The sequence below is a fragment of the Enhydra lutris genome, unplaced genomic scaffold (genome assembly GCF_002288905.1).
Source record: "Enhydra lutris kenyoni isolate GAN:26980312 unplaced genomic scaffold, ASM228890v2 scaffoldscaffold34, whole genome shotgun sequence".
NCBI lineage: Eukaryota > Metazoa > Chordata > Mammalia > Carnivora > Mustelidae > Enhydra > Enhydra lutris.
Genome location: NW_019154118.1, coordinates 25,255,012 through 25,270,220, shown reverse-complemented (window position 1 = coordinate 25,270,220; position 15,209 = coordinate 25,255,012).

Genomic DNA, 15,209 nt, shown 5'->3' with positions numbered 1-15,209 from the left:
ACCATAATGAGCTAATTCCTAGGCTGATGGCCGTTGGTGGTCACTCTTCTCCAGGGCAGTGGGGAGAGCCAGAGGTACATTGTTCAAAACATGGCAGGTGGGGGAGATGGAAAAGAGAAAGAAGTTTTAAAGATAGTTGCTGTGGGCCAGAGGAAGCAAGAATGATACGGATTTACAGATAATAGGTTGCAGCTTTCATTATAACACACAAATTATTTAATGAATTAAGGTTTTCTCTACTCTGAGGTGTAGACATCTGTGGTTTTGTGGCAGGAGGGAAATTAGGAGAATAGAAAAGGGTGAAATTGAGCCAAATCATAGGGTTAGTAGATAGAGTAATTAGAAAAGAACTATAGTCTGAGGAAGCAAGAAGAGTTGAGAACCTGCATACATTCCTTCATTCATTTCACAACCTTTTATTGGGGATCTATTGGATAATGGTCATCTGCTAAGTGTTGTCTACATCAGAATGAACGAGATTCTGCCTTGGAATTAAACATTAAACTGTGGCAAGGCTGTCACTAATTGCTATGGAATACACGTATACACATATGCTTTGGAAAATTTGGTTCTAAGAGGTGACAAGTCTGTCTCACACTCAGACAATAAGAGAATCAGAGAAAAAAGCTTGAGTTATTCAGATAGCAGATAGATCCAAATAGTCAAATGACGTACAACAGAAAATAACTATTGACATAAATAGAGGCCAAAGATCATGAAAGGGGAGGGATCAGGAGTGGCACGTGATCCTGGAAGAGAGGCCTGGGACTCAGAAGAGCTGGGAATCCAGGTTGCATTCAACCAATGGAAACGCTGTTCCTTGACCTTAGAGAAAGGATATAATTTGGTGAAGGGACTAAACTCTCTGGCTTTCCCCTACCCCCTTCCATTCTTCATATGGGATTGTACGACCTAGAATGGTCTGGGATTAGGACTGTTGTAGCTGAGAGAGTCAAATGAAAGGAGTAAAAATCATTGCTTCAGCAACAACCAGGCAGGGATCCATGTCCATGTAGTCTGCTTGGCTTTGGGCCAATATTAATAACTTTATTGTTTTTGGAAGGATGAATCTAGACTATGTACATTAATCTGATGAATAACACAAAGATAAAAATATACATGACCTGTGTCATTGCTCAGGTGTTTATTGCCTATCTTCTTCAAACTAGACTATAAGTTACATGAGGGCAGGGACCCTTTCTGTCTTGTGCATTGCTATCTTCCTGGTGCCTGGAATGGTGCCTGGACATAACAATCGCTGGGGACATTGCTTTAGATGGCTTCGACACTGCCAGCAGGAGGGCAGCGGAGTATTAACTCTGCCATGGGGTTTCGGGCAGTCTTTGGAAAAAAGGTGGCATTTGAGCTTGAAGAGTGGGCAGGACTTTGTGAAGTGGAATGGAAAAGGAAGAGTATTCCAGAAAGGGTGGAATAACATAAATAAAGGCAAAGTGTCATGAAGGAAATGGTATGTTTGGGAGTTAATGACATTTACTCTTTTTTTCAGAGAGAGGGAATGAGCAGGGGAGGGGTGCAGAGAGAGAGAGGGAGAGGGATAGAGAATCTTAAGCAGACTCCACGCCCAGCACAGAGCCCAACTTGGGGCTCAATCCCATCACCCTGAGATCATGACCTGAGCTGAAATTAGGAGTCAGATGCTTAAGCGACTGAGCCACCCAGGCGCCTCTGAGAAGTTTACTTTTTGAATGTTGATACTTTTTAAAAGTGGGACATTATTAGTGCAGAGAAAACTTCCTTCCATACCTTACTTTGTTCAATAGTTGTGAAACAAGGACCATGGGGGAATGCAAGTCAATTAAACTACTTTTAGAGGACTATGGAGTGAAATCCCTCCCATGGTGATAATCCTGCCCATAGCAAATTGCCTGGATATATGGCCATGATCTAGCTCCTTCCTAGAGGTTTATTCAAAGAAGTAGGAAGAAACTAGAGTGCTGAAAGAAAAGTTAACAGTGGCTAATGTTTTCTAACCAAAGAGTTAGAAAAATCCAAGTTCAAGGTTATTTAATGTGAGGAGGCAACAGCACAAATGGTCACCATTTCAAGATCAGCACTAAACCAACCTGTCATGAAAACAGACCAGAGACGAGGAACTTTCAGAGGCTTACTTGGTGAACGTCCGCTGCAGAGCAAGAGCTCTGCCTCCTTGCCTCACAACAATCCAGAGAGGCCGGGATCACCACCGTCCAGGCTACGGAGGTGCAGCATGGCTAGGGAATGCGGGTGATAGATAAAACTGAGATCAGGCCAACCTCGAGGCTCACCCTCTTTCCCTGACCCCGTGCTGCCTCTAGAACGTAAGCAGCGTTTTGCTTGAATATAGAGAAAACGTTCTCCATTCAGCATGAAGTACCACACCACTGAAAGGCACAGGTTTCGGAGGGTGTTAAGTGAGTCATTCTGGGCCACTCCTGTTGCACTGTGAAGCAGGGCGCCCTAAAATAACCCCCAACCATGGTGTGTACCTTCCATCCATTACAGTTAACCTCGGGGTGAAGATACTGTTTCGAAGCCCTGGTTGAAATGCAGACATGTGACCTGGGAGGACTGACAGCATCTCTCAATTACACCTAATTAAAGAGCTGGCTCCTGGAGAACTTGACCCGACAGGTCCAGGAGTCGGGAAAGGCGGGCGCTGCCCGCGCACCCAGGAGGCTGGTACCCGACACAGGAAAGCAGGTGGGGCTGCGTACCTGGATTGCGGGAATCAGTCTGTGAGGCCGCAAGGGCCGGAGCTGAGCTAAAGCTAACTTTGCCTTCTGGACAATTCTCTGGGAAGCAAGCGAGAAGCACACCTTGCCCCTCACTGCAGGGCTCTCTGCAGGACACACTGTCAGGTGTCCGGGTCCCCGGGCCTCCCGCGGATCCGCCGGGCGCGAACCAACCGGGCCAACCGCGGCCGCGGCCCCGCTCTGGGCCCCAGCAGCGGTCCCTCCCCCGGCCCCGCGCCCGCGCCCCCGGCTGGGGACTGGGCATGCTCAGTCGCCGCCCGCGTCGCGCTCCCAGGGAAGCCTTCGCACGCCCTCCGCGGGCGGCTCTCGGTCGCCTCCCCGCCGCCGGCCGCCCGGGTGCCTCCCGGCTCGCTCCGCTCCCCGCGACCCAGATTCCTGGCCCGCCCCCGCCCCGCCCGCGCCCGCAGCCAGTGCGACAGCCGCGGCCACCCTGTGCAGCCGCGGTGCGGGGGACGGAGGGACCGTGTCCAGCGCCGCCGCCGAGCGCGCAGCCCGAGCGCCTGCGGAGCGCGGGCATGGAGACCCGGCCGCCGCGCGCCGGGACCTGCTGAGCTTCCCGCCGCCGCCGGGGTCCGGTGAGTCGCCGCGCCTAGGGGCGACCCCGGAGGGGCAGAGGCGCGAGGGGCGAATGCCCTTGGAGAGCAGGGAGGCGGTGAAGAGGACGCTGCACCGTGCGAGCTGCGTTGCGTCTGGGGCGCAGCGGAGTCAGGGTTGTGGCCAGAGAGGGGCTGGAATGAGAGTGTGCCTTGCCTCGGTGCAGGGGCTTCGGGGGCAACCAGGACCGTCATCCTTTCCTCCTGCGCCGCCCCCCCCCCCCGAACTAACACCCACGGGGCTACCGGGCCGCGCGGGAGGCCGTTTGCGTCTCGGCCCCGACGCAGGTCACCTAGCGACCGAACCGAACGGGGGCTCTGGAGGAGGCATCCTTGGCAGAGGCCAACATGGGAGGTGGGGACACCACGAGCGGCCTGGCCCTGGCGAGTGGCCCTCCCGGGTCCTGGACCCCCGCCACCCCCAGCGCCGCGGCCTTGGGCCCCAGGGACGCTGCAGGGCTGCGGGGCAAGGGGTCCTCCGCGCTGCGGTCCCCGAGGGGCCGTCTGAGGAGCTCCTGCACCTGCTGGGAAACTGCTCACTCCGAGACCATCTCTTTCCCGGGCAGGTAGACTCGAACGGGCGTGTGGGGAGCGACGGGCGGCAGAGTGTGGTGGTGGGGTGTGTTGTTGTGAGTGCCTTTCCCCCGGGTGTGGGTGCGTGCTCCGGCTCTACCTCTCAGTGGGAGTCTGGTAACGCGCCTCATGAATATTTCAGAAACGACCTCACTGGCTCGCTTGCTTCAGATCAAGTTTAATGAGTGTGTTTGTCAGCCCTGCTGCTCTGCACAGCCAGGTAGCAGCCCCGCGCCGTCAGCTTTCCAAAGTTCCTCCCTTTCTCGCACCAACTAGGAAAATGCCGCTACTAACCCTCAGTGAGTTTTGGCATGGTCCCATACGTTGAGTGTGTCCTTTGGAGAGACCAGTTTTGGGCAGGCTTCCAGGCATTGTTCTGCATCCCTGCAGTGTGTGCGTGTTGTGCCGGTAGCTTGACAACCGTCCTTAGCTGGAGCTGCCAATATGGTGGAAAGCAGGTACCGGTGCTTGTGTTGCGCTAAACGTCTTAATTCATTATCCTCTTGTGACACCCAGTAGTTAGGGCAGACTTCGTCCTTCTCTGCCTAGAAGTTGAAGCTGAGATTAGTCCAGCTGCAATTCTGAGGAAGGTAGACTCCAGTATCCCTCTCCTTAGGGAGGTATTTCTCTCTCCTGAATGCTTTCATGGGAATAAGTAATGAGAAATCACTGTCAAGAACACGGAAAGAAGAACGCATTAATGTGGGAAACTTTCAGGATCGGAACAAGCTGTCCCTTTCACTCCCACTGCACCATCACCGTCGGTACACCAGCCGGCACACACAGCAGTTAGCACTCTCCGGCCGTGGTCGTTTGTAGAAACCTGCTTTTGCTTTCCTTACTGAGACAGGTGTGTCTTTTAAGGACCTGTGAGGAATTCTTCTGTTGACCACGGTTTCAAGCCTCCCAGATTTACAGGAAACTCTAAGAGGCAGCTCTTTTCTGCTTTCCAGCCCATTCACACTGAAGCTGAAGCGCTTGGGTTTACAGACGTTCCCCTTTAGGGATGGCTTCACCAACAAAGACCCGCTGCGGTTACATCACAGGCCCCACCTCCGCCTGCCAGGCTGCCTCCCCCTAGCCTGTGATGAGGATGGCACGTCTCATGGTGCCTGATTAATGAAGAAAAGAAATCCCCAAATGAAAGACTTACTTATTTTCAATATTGTGTTTTGTGTTTTGCTGGTTTAATTGAAAATATGAAATTTTTAAAAATTATTAACACTTGTAGATAGGACCTGACTCAGGCATAGTAATAACGATGAATATCAGCTTTGTAAGAGATTTTGAGCAATGCTACAGTGTTCTTTCTGCTAAAATTATTAACAGATATTAGAAAGGAGTTCTATAAATTAGCAAAATAAATGGATATTATGTACAGTAAACAGCATTTCCTAAAGCATGCTACTGAGATGTTCAGAAAGAAATGGAGCAGCATTAAAAGACATAAAATCTGCCCAAGTAAGAAGTTTGCAGAACTGGGACACAAACCTCCAAGGGCTCTAAAGAAACATCTTTAGAATTTTTAAGGAGTCACTGGTAGAACTATCAGACTTAACAAGTAAAAATACAGCCTGTCCAGTTAAATTTGAATTTCATATAAACAATGAATAATTGTTTTTAGTATAAGTATGCCCCATGTACTACTTGTGATATACTTATACTTAAAAAAATATTTGTTGTTTATTTGAAAATCAGTTTTGATGGAGCAGCTTGTATTTTATCTAGCAACTCTAGTCATTGGAACTTTCTCACTCCTCATTTTTGGGTCACTTATGGGTTGAAAATAAAGTGGAGCAGGAGTCAGATGCTGTTCTGCAGACAATCTGGGACAAGCTCATTTCTGGTTCAAGCTATTGAAAATAACTCATGCTTAAAAGTTAGTAGTTTCAGGGACGCCTGTGTGGCTCAGTGGGTTAAGCCGCTGCCTTCAGCTCAGGTCATGATCCTAAGGTCCTGGGATCGAGTCCCGTATAGGGCTCCTTGCTCAGCAGGGAGCCTGCCTCTCTCTCTCCGCCTCTGCCTGCCTCTCTGCCTGCTTGTGTGCTTTCTCTCTCTCTCTTTCTGACAAATAAATAAATAAAATCTTTAAAAAAAAAAAAGTTAGTAGTTTCAGTTCAACACGTAATTCTTGAGTACCTCTGCTTGCTGGGCTTAGTGAGAGGGGCCAAAGCTGCGAAGATGAGGAGGGATGGCGTGGCTGTATGAGGGGGGGATGGCGTGGCTGTATGGGGGGACGGCGTGGCTGTATGAGGGGGTCCACATCATGAGACCTGAAACCTGCTGCGCCAAGTGTGTGGGGAGCCTGGGATCCACACTGAATTCTGCTGGGCAGCTCCAGTCGGGGGGTGAGATGACCAGCACTTTGGACAGATGCGGCCTTCAGTAAGAGTGAGATCCTACCCTTATTCTGGAAGGAAAACCACCCCTGGGTTTATACCTAGTGAGTGGGAGCCAGAAGTTGAAGGGCTGTACTTGACGGCCTCAGGTAGAGGCCAGAGAGGCCTGCTGGGCCAGGAAGTGAGGAGGAGATGCAAAAAGAGACTTCACCTTAGCTGCTGAGGGCGGGAGCCGAGATGGGACAAGTGCAGGGCTCGCTAAATGGCACCTGGGTGAACGCATCTCCCTGCATTTAAAAAAGCCTTGGCCTCCCTCTGACTAATACCCAAAGTCCTGTTCCACTATTCCACTTCCATCCTGCTTTCCTCAGATAAACAGTCATCAAGTAACACTGGAGTATGGCATTTTACAGTATTTTGTATGAAAGTAGATATTTAAATGTAATATGGGAGCTGCTGATCAATATTCAGTTGCTTCTGGCACAAACTTCTGACATAGGATTAGCAGATGTTTTGGTTTTAGGAAATCTACTGCCTCAAGCAGAAAAACATACTAACTTGCCATCATTTTCTGATGTTGTCCAGCTATCTTTAAGGAAGCAGATTCTGATGGTGTTAAGAATGGAGATTTTACAGAAATAGCACTATGTGAAAATGACCATATGCTTGTAGTACCAGAGAGTACCTACTCAGAATATTCCAAATGCAATTAATTCCAAAAAATAGCACACCACTTACATTTGCGTCTTTGAAAACCCAGTGGATGCCTTCACTATTAATCAGCACAGGAAGTTTCCAGAGAAGCTGAAGATCAAACCAGTACAGTCCATGCAGAGAACTCAAAGGATTCCAATCTGTCAGTCTCAAGCAAAGGACACAGAGTGCCATTCTAGACAGCACTTCTGTCAACAACTCTAGTTTACCTGAGGAACCATCTTCAGAAAAGGCTCATATCTTTGAGTATCCAGATGGCTAAATTTCCATTTCATATTTTATAATAAGTCTTAAAAATCATAAAAATTACTCTGTGCTAAAACGCATCAGGAAGTAGTTAATTCGGGTCTTTCTGATCAAAGGATTATCCTTTAAAAATAGAGCAAAAAATAAAAAGTTCTATTTCAGGTATTTGTACTGTCCCTCTTTGTAGTGTCTGCCAAACATGTCTTGCCTTATAATTCTGATAGCAGATGAGGAAAAAAAAAGTGATCGAGGACATACTGAACTTACTAAAATTCCTAGGCAATTAGACATGGATTTTATTTTGAGCAAGATTCCCCATGGATATGGCTTATTAAAGGAAGGCTTACTGCAGTGGTCTCCAATGACGGCTTACGCGCACTACCACCCAAGAGAGATTTAACGGAAATCCTGTGCTCTGCTGGCATTCTAAGTCCTCAGTAAATACTGTGAATTGAAAGAATCTGAAGACAGTGCGTTCTTGCATCCCAGGAGCAAGCGCAATCACGCTGACCACAAGCAAGTCTTATTTTACATCAGTTTCTGTGGTGTAAAAATGAAAGATAGGCACATTTAAAAAGAAAACGGTGCCAGCTCCAACCCTCTAGTCTATAAAATAAATGTTAGCTGTTACTACTGTTTTAAGGGACAAATAACTTCATTTTCAGGGTAATTAGACAATCTGTATATTGTCTGTGTACCCTCTGCTGTTTTAGACACCACTGAAATAATGCACAATTTGCTCTGTTTCATTTTTTGCTTTTTTGGTACAAAGCGAGATGATTGTGGTAAATGCTTAAGAGGAGCTCATTAAACCCCTTTAAAAAATCAGTCTCAAACAAGCTAATAACTGCAGAATTCAAAGGTCTTTCCGTGGTTTTTAAATGTAGAGTTTCCATTTTAATTATTGGTATTAGGACTTGGTTAACGAGAATGCTTAGTAGAAGAGCTTATTTCAGCTGCTGTAGCTCCCCCTCCCCTTCTCTTGTACAACTAGATGGCAAAAAGCTGCCATGTGTTTCGAAGGTCTCATTCATGGTGAAACTGATAATTTATTTATCCCACAGCTGCTTTGTGGCTTAGCAAATACCAATGACATCATAAACTCGGCTTCCCACCCCCCCTTTTTTTTTTACATCACTAGTAGGCATTATAAATATTTTAAGTGTAAATTGATCCCTGCAATGAATTTACTATACATTTCTTCCTTTTTAGAAGAAGAATAAGAATGTTCCAGCCTTCATAATTTAGAAGCCAAATTTTCTGAAGATTCTACATTCCAGTAGAACACTTTAATTTTAATTAGATTTTCTTTGGTTTCTTAAGTTAGCAAAAAACTTAAAACTATTGTTTTTATTCAAGAAGTTAAGTCATATATTCTCTTAAAATGGTAATAAGCATTTATCAAAGTTATTATAATTAAAATGCACATTATGGACATCATTATTTTTAAGGCCTATATTAAAATGCCTTATGTAGAATTTTGACTTTCATATTGACTCATGTACAATGTGTACATAGCCCAACAGTAAACCCAGCATACGAAAATCAAGACTTACAAAAAGGATTGGGTGTCATAGTTTTTGCTTCACTGAAGAGTTCTGTGTTGTATCAGGAATGTCTCCTACTGCTCCTTTGAATTGTAGATAACCTAGAGTATTTAAAATAGAGCCAGACCACCAGATTTTTACATCCTCACAATCATTCCAGAGCACATCTGTAAACGAGGCTCTTGAGTAATGTTTGTGGGTGAGACACAGAAATGAGGTCTAGGATGTGGTCTAATAGCTGGGTTGATCAGCTGTACCCACAGAATGTTCACAGGTGTGGAAGCCAACATAGAAGGTGGCTTGTGGGGGCGCCTGGGTGGCTCAGTGGGTTAAGCCGCTGCCTTCGGCTCAGGTCATGATCTCAGGGTCCTGGGATCAAGTCCCACATCGGGCTCTGCTCAGCGGGGAGCCTGCTTCCCTCTCTCTCTCTCTCTGCCTGTCTCTTTGTCTGCTTGTGATCTCTCTCTGTCAAATAAATAAATAAAAATCTTTAAAAAAAAAAAAAAAAGAAGAAGGTGGCTTGTGTTGGCCTGCCTTGACCCTGACATTTCACAGTTTTATCAACAACTCAGGCATACTTAGACTACAAGTATGTTAGGTTTGCTAATGATACAAAGCTCAAAGCACTAGTGAATTTGAATGACAATCAGTATTAAACTTGATATCCCCGAGCCCAGAGCAAGGGCTGAAACCAAGACTATGTTTCAAAAGAATAGATGTTGGCTTCATTGAGGTTCTAAAATCAGCTGCCCAAGGACATGGAATGGAAATTCTAGTTTAACAGTTTGCGTTGTAAAAAAGTTTTAGGTCACTTGAGTATTAACCAACAAGACAAAAGAAATTGATGCTATCTTTGGTGAGATTCCTAAATGAATAGAGTCTGTATCAGAAACAAACAATACAATACACTATACTCAAAATGATGCACTGTGGACCACCTGTCAGGGATATAACAAGGGGGAATGCCTTTGTTGGGTTGGACGCTGGCTCACATGACCTTAAAAGCACCTCCTAAATCTGATTATGCAGTTTAAATTGAGCTTCCACGCACCTATACGTCGTGAGTCTGCCAATGTCTCATTTAGCCTAATTTGGTAATATTTATGTAACGTGTAACTATTACATATCCTTTTGTGGACTTATAGTAAATATCTATCCTTATCCTTTTTTTCTTAATGATTATTCCCTAGATAATTAATCAGTCATCACTTAAAGGAAGTGCATCTATTCTGTGACCACCACTGGGTTAAATTTAAAAGGCCATTTCCAACTATTCTTTCATTATCTAAGATCATAAGTAAAATTCCTAATGCAAAATGATATGTATTTTGAATAGCCATAAAATAGGCATTGGTCCAGTTTTTAATATAAAATTGCATAGTGCACCTAATCAACTTAGACAAAGATGGAAGGCAAACATGCTCACTCCGTGTACTTGATGTGTACTCCTCCGCATTGTGTTTTGGCTTTTGAAAGTATTTCTTTAGAGTCGAGTGGACAATTATTTCTTTTGAACACTGTCATCTGAACCCCTTTCCCATGTTGCAGGCTCTCCCACGTTCTGAGGCAGAGCTACAATGCTAGCTATATAATGTTTGCATCCAAGGCCCATGACCCAGACTCTGCCCCAGTGGGCCAGACAACACCCCTTGCCCCGTGCTGGGAGATCAGCAGGGCCTGCTCTGGAGTCTGGACCTGGTGGCAGCAGGAGAGGTGTCTTTACTGGACCGGCTCCATGCCATCATTTTAAGGGTTATTTTTGGCTACATAACCTCTAAACCTAGTTCTCTGGCCCTCCCAGAGAGTCTATGGGTTACCTTCAGAACAAATTCCTTTTTGGCTAAAATAGGCAGAGCTAGCTTCTGTTCCTTGTGATAAGAAATCCTGACTGTTAGAGGGTGCACGTCCGTGCTCATGCTGGCATATTAGTCACTAGGGCCTACTGAACATGATGCACTCTGAAAAGCACAAAAGGAAATGTTTATTCATTTTCTGGGTATTTCTGGAATAAGGCACCTTGAAGAGGCACACGAAGCTGGTGTTTTCAAATTAGTGCTATGGGGACAAGTAGGAGGAGGTTGTCAAACAAGATGGAGACAGATATCATTTTGTGGGTTTACTGATTCTGAAGATTGATTTGGCATGGGGATAAAGGGTCAGAATAAGAAAGAATGCTCTTTGGGAAAATACTGTGTTTCATCAATTCCAAGATGCCTTTTTTTTTTTTTTCATCGTAACATTCATGAAATTAGGAAACATTGCTAGAGTGTTTCATATTTTAATTGCCACTTTTTTCTCCTAAACCCATTTACCATATTTCACCAAATATAAGACATCACTGATATAAACCATTAAATATTTTAATCACTAAGAAACAAGCTCCATAAATATATATATATATATATGTATATATATATACATATATATATATATTTTTTTTTTTTTTTTTTTTTTTTGAGAGAGAGAGAATGTGGAGGGAGAAGGGGCAGAGCGAGAGGAGGAGAATCTCAAGTAGGCGCCATGCTTAGGGCAGAGCCCAACGTGGGGCTCCATCTCATGACCCTGAGATCATGACCTGAGCCGAAATCAAGAGTCAGATGCTTAAGCAACTGAGCCACCCAGTATCAGTAAATATTTCAATGGCAACACCTAACACCATATGGAGGCTCTAGAAGATTTAAAGTTCCTAAGAGAACCAAGTCAGTCATGGAAGTAGTGTGGGTTAGATACCAAATTCCTGTTCATTTTTGTTGTAGTCTCCCAAAGCTGTTAAAGAGCAATAAATTTACCTCTAACTTCTGTTCTGAACAAAGTCAGGTGCTAAACATCATTGCTTGGCTGTAAAACATGCCTCTATGGTTACAGTGATTCTCAATTTTGTTGAAGGCTTTTTTTTTTTGTAAAAAAAAATTTTTTTATTTAAAGGATTTTTTTTTAAATTTTATTTATTTATTTGACACAGAGAGAGATCACAAGTAGGCAGAGAGGCAGGCAGAGAGATCAGGGAAAGCAGGCTCCTGGCTGAGCAGAGAGCCTGATGTGGGGCTCAATCCCAGGATCCTGAGATCCTGACCTGAGCCGAAGGCAGAGGCTTCACCCACTGAGCCACCCAGGCGCCCTTATCTTTGGAGTTTTTTTAAAAAGAAAACCAAATTAGGTTCACTTCCATGTCCACGGATTTCTTCTGAAGAAATTAATATGATGGCGGTAGGTTACATTGCAGCTTTGGAGTAGTACTGATCTTGATTTTCCATTCTATAGCTTTCTCATGAATGTGTTTTCCAGATGAGAGTTATTACGAATATACTGCTATTCTTGCCATTTCCAAAGCAGTCTTCAGAAAATTCCTATCCCCTTTTTATGTTCATTCCCAAAAGGAGGATTCATGGTTACTATATCAAATGACTTGGACATTCTATTAGATAATGGGCACAGCCATACTGAACCACGTCAGCATTTGTTGACCCAAACCCTGTTGATGATTTCCAGTGGCTCTTCATCTACGTCCCCTCTAGCCCTCAACCCGCAGCTAATGGCCTAGTCGGATACTGTTCTAGAAGTAGGGTGGGCTCTTTGAATCCACCCACTTGTTGCAGGCAGTGCTCTGGTTCCTTAAGCCTTAGTTTATCTTTCACTCTTTCTCTCTTTTCGGTCTTTCTGTATGGGTTCACAGAGTTTAGGACACTGGACCTCCAGAGGCTGGAAGCACCATCCTCTGTGTGTTATCTTTAAAGTTTTTGTTGTTATCAGAGTAATACCTGTCACTTAAAATGGTACATAATTATCTGTCAAGTAATGTATCCGTTCATTTTTTTCATGAAGACATCCTTTGTTAAGCCCCTGCTCACTAACATCCTGAGAATTCCTTTAACCTTTCTCAAATATGGGATCTTCTGATTCCTGGGTCCAAGGTCTTTTCATTCTCTACCTTCATTTTGGTGGAATGCTTCCTTCAGAAACTAAGACATGCTTGGAAGGTACATGAAAGGCTTATCTGTCCAAAATGGTCTTCATGCTCACCTCATGCTTAATATTAATATTTTGGCTGGGTATAAAACTCTAAATGGGAAAGAATTCTTTTTTTAAGATTTTATTTATTTATTTGACAGAGATCACAAGTAGGCAGAGAAGCAGGCAGAGAGAGAGGAAGAAGCAGGCTCCCCACTGAGCAGAGAGCCCAACGCGGGGCTTGATCCCAGGACCCAGGGATCATGACCTGAGCCGAAGGCAGAGGCCCTAACCCACTGAGCCACCCAGGCGCCCCTAAATGGGAATGAATTTTTTCTCATAATTTTTATTCTTGCTTCCGTGTTCCTACTGAAAAACTGGATGCTCTGATTCTTAGCCCTTTGTATATGAACTGTTTTTATTCCCCCACCAGAAACATTTATGTTGTGAAATTTCATCAGGATGTGCTTTGGTGAGGGTGTTTGTTGTTTAAGGAGCTGGGTATCCTGTGGGCCCTTTTGATCTGGAGGCTTGGGTTCCTCAGTTCTTGGAATTTCTTGTTTTATTTCTTCAATAATTTTTTCACATACTTTTTCACTTTTTTCTCGGGAATATCTGTTGTTTGAATGCTGAGTCTTTTCCTCCCATTTTTCGTCTTTTTCTCAATTTCTTCTCAGCAGGTTTCCTCAAATCTGGGTCATTTTTTCAACTTCCGTTTCTATCATTAAAAAAATTTTTCTAAGAATATTTTCTTATTCTCATACTGTGGATTTTTATTGTTTCTTATGAATCTCTTTCATGAGTGTAATATTTTTTATAATATCTATGAAAATTAATTATGATGTATTATTTTCTTCTCTTTGCATTGCTTCTGATTCTTCCATATTCCCCCTTTTCTCAACGTTGAGTGTCTGTAATTCAGTCAAGTTAGAAACTTTTCTCAATTCTCTGATAATCCCTGGCTGTCTATTCATATTTAAGACTGAGGCACTAAAACACTGACTGGAAGCTTTGTGTGCATCAGTGGAGCTCATGACCAGTAAGGGGCTGGTGCTTCACTGGGGGAGATCCACATTCATGTCAGGTAATTTCCTAAGGGATAAATCCCCCACTGGCCTGAGGAGCACATTATGGCTGCCTCTGTTCTGGGAGCTGAGTAGAAGCAGCAGCCTGGACAAATCTCACATTTACCATGTAGACTTCCACTTAAGCTTCTTATATGCAGTATAAACCAAAAGTTCAGAGCCTCTCTAGATCAACTTCTGCAAGAGTAATCTCACCTCTTCTGATAGGACAGAGAGCGGTTATATTTGCTTCCAAAGAATGGGGAAAGAGATCTAACTATTCCTTATGGGAAATGTCAACCAAACCTCCTGTGCTGACCTCATCCTACACTACACTTTTGGAGGAACGGGGCATTGCTAAGTCCTGAATATAACCAAGGTTCTGTATTCTAAATTGTATTGCCTTTGGGTCACTTCCCTCACTGCAGGCTTCATCAATTAGGCTAAATAAATTACCACGTGTCTATCCTTTCCAAACTCTAGAAATCTGCTGATATCTCATGTATTCCCCTGTTGCCCTCAGCCTTAAGGATTTATGCCTTTTTTATTTCTTTACTCTCCTGTCAGTGGGATTTCATGCATTTTATTTGCCATGTTTAAATGAAAGTGACATGACACAAGTTTTAAAGGCACACTTAAAAGAAATTAAAGATGTAAAATACTATTAAATACACCAGCAATAACTATAGTGAGAGAATTACTACATAGTAAGGATCTCATATTGCTTATGTAGACCCACACAATTGCCATGCTTGTTTTGCTTACTTATCTCCTAACCCACAGTAAAAATTAATACTCTCTTAACCTACTCATACAATCTTCTTAGCAAAATATTCTACCTAACACATACTATTGTTAAATAATATGTACTCCCCCCTAAAAAGAGAGAATTTCACATAATCACTGATCAGAATCTTGTCACACATCCATGAAGAGTCCATAATACTGACAGACTGGTTAGGAAGCCTTGCCTAAGAAGATAGTCTGGTTTAGTCTGACATGGCTGAAATGTATTTTCATTTGAAGCCGCTCAGAACTTCTGTACTGACTTCAGAAAGGCCCTAGACTCCATGTGTGAGATCTACTAGATTTCCCACTCCTGGAGGGCAAAGTCTGTATCCTGTTTGTTTTGTGTCTCTACTGCCTTGAAAGAACTAAGCATAATAAGTGAACATGTTTATTGACTAGAAAATAAGAGCTGAGGTCTTTTCCTACCAGCTGGTTGTCTGGCTTTGAACAAGTCATTTGTTGATCTGATTGAGACCCCAAAAGAGAAGGTCACTTAGAAGAGGTGAAGGGGAAGAAAAGGGTCAAGAGTGGAACATTAGGGAACACTTAGGTTTAAAAGGCAGGAGGAAGAAGAATGTGAGAGATGGAACCAGGAGAACAGGGATCAGAGACCAAAAACAGGCCCTTCAAGAAGCAGAACACA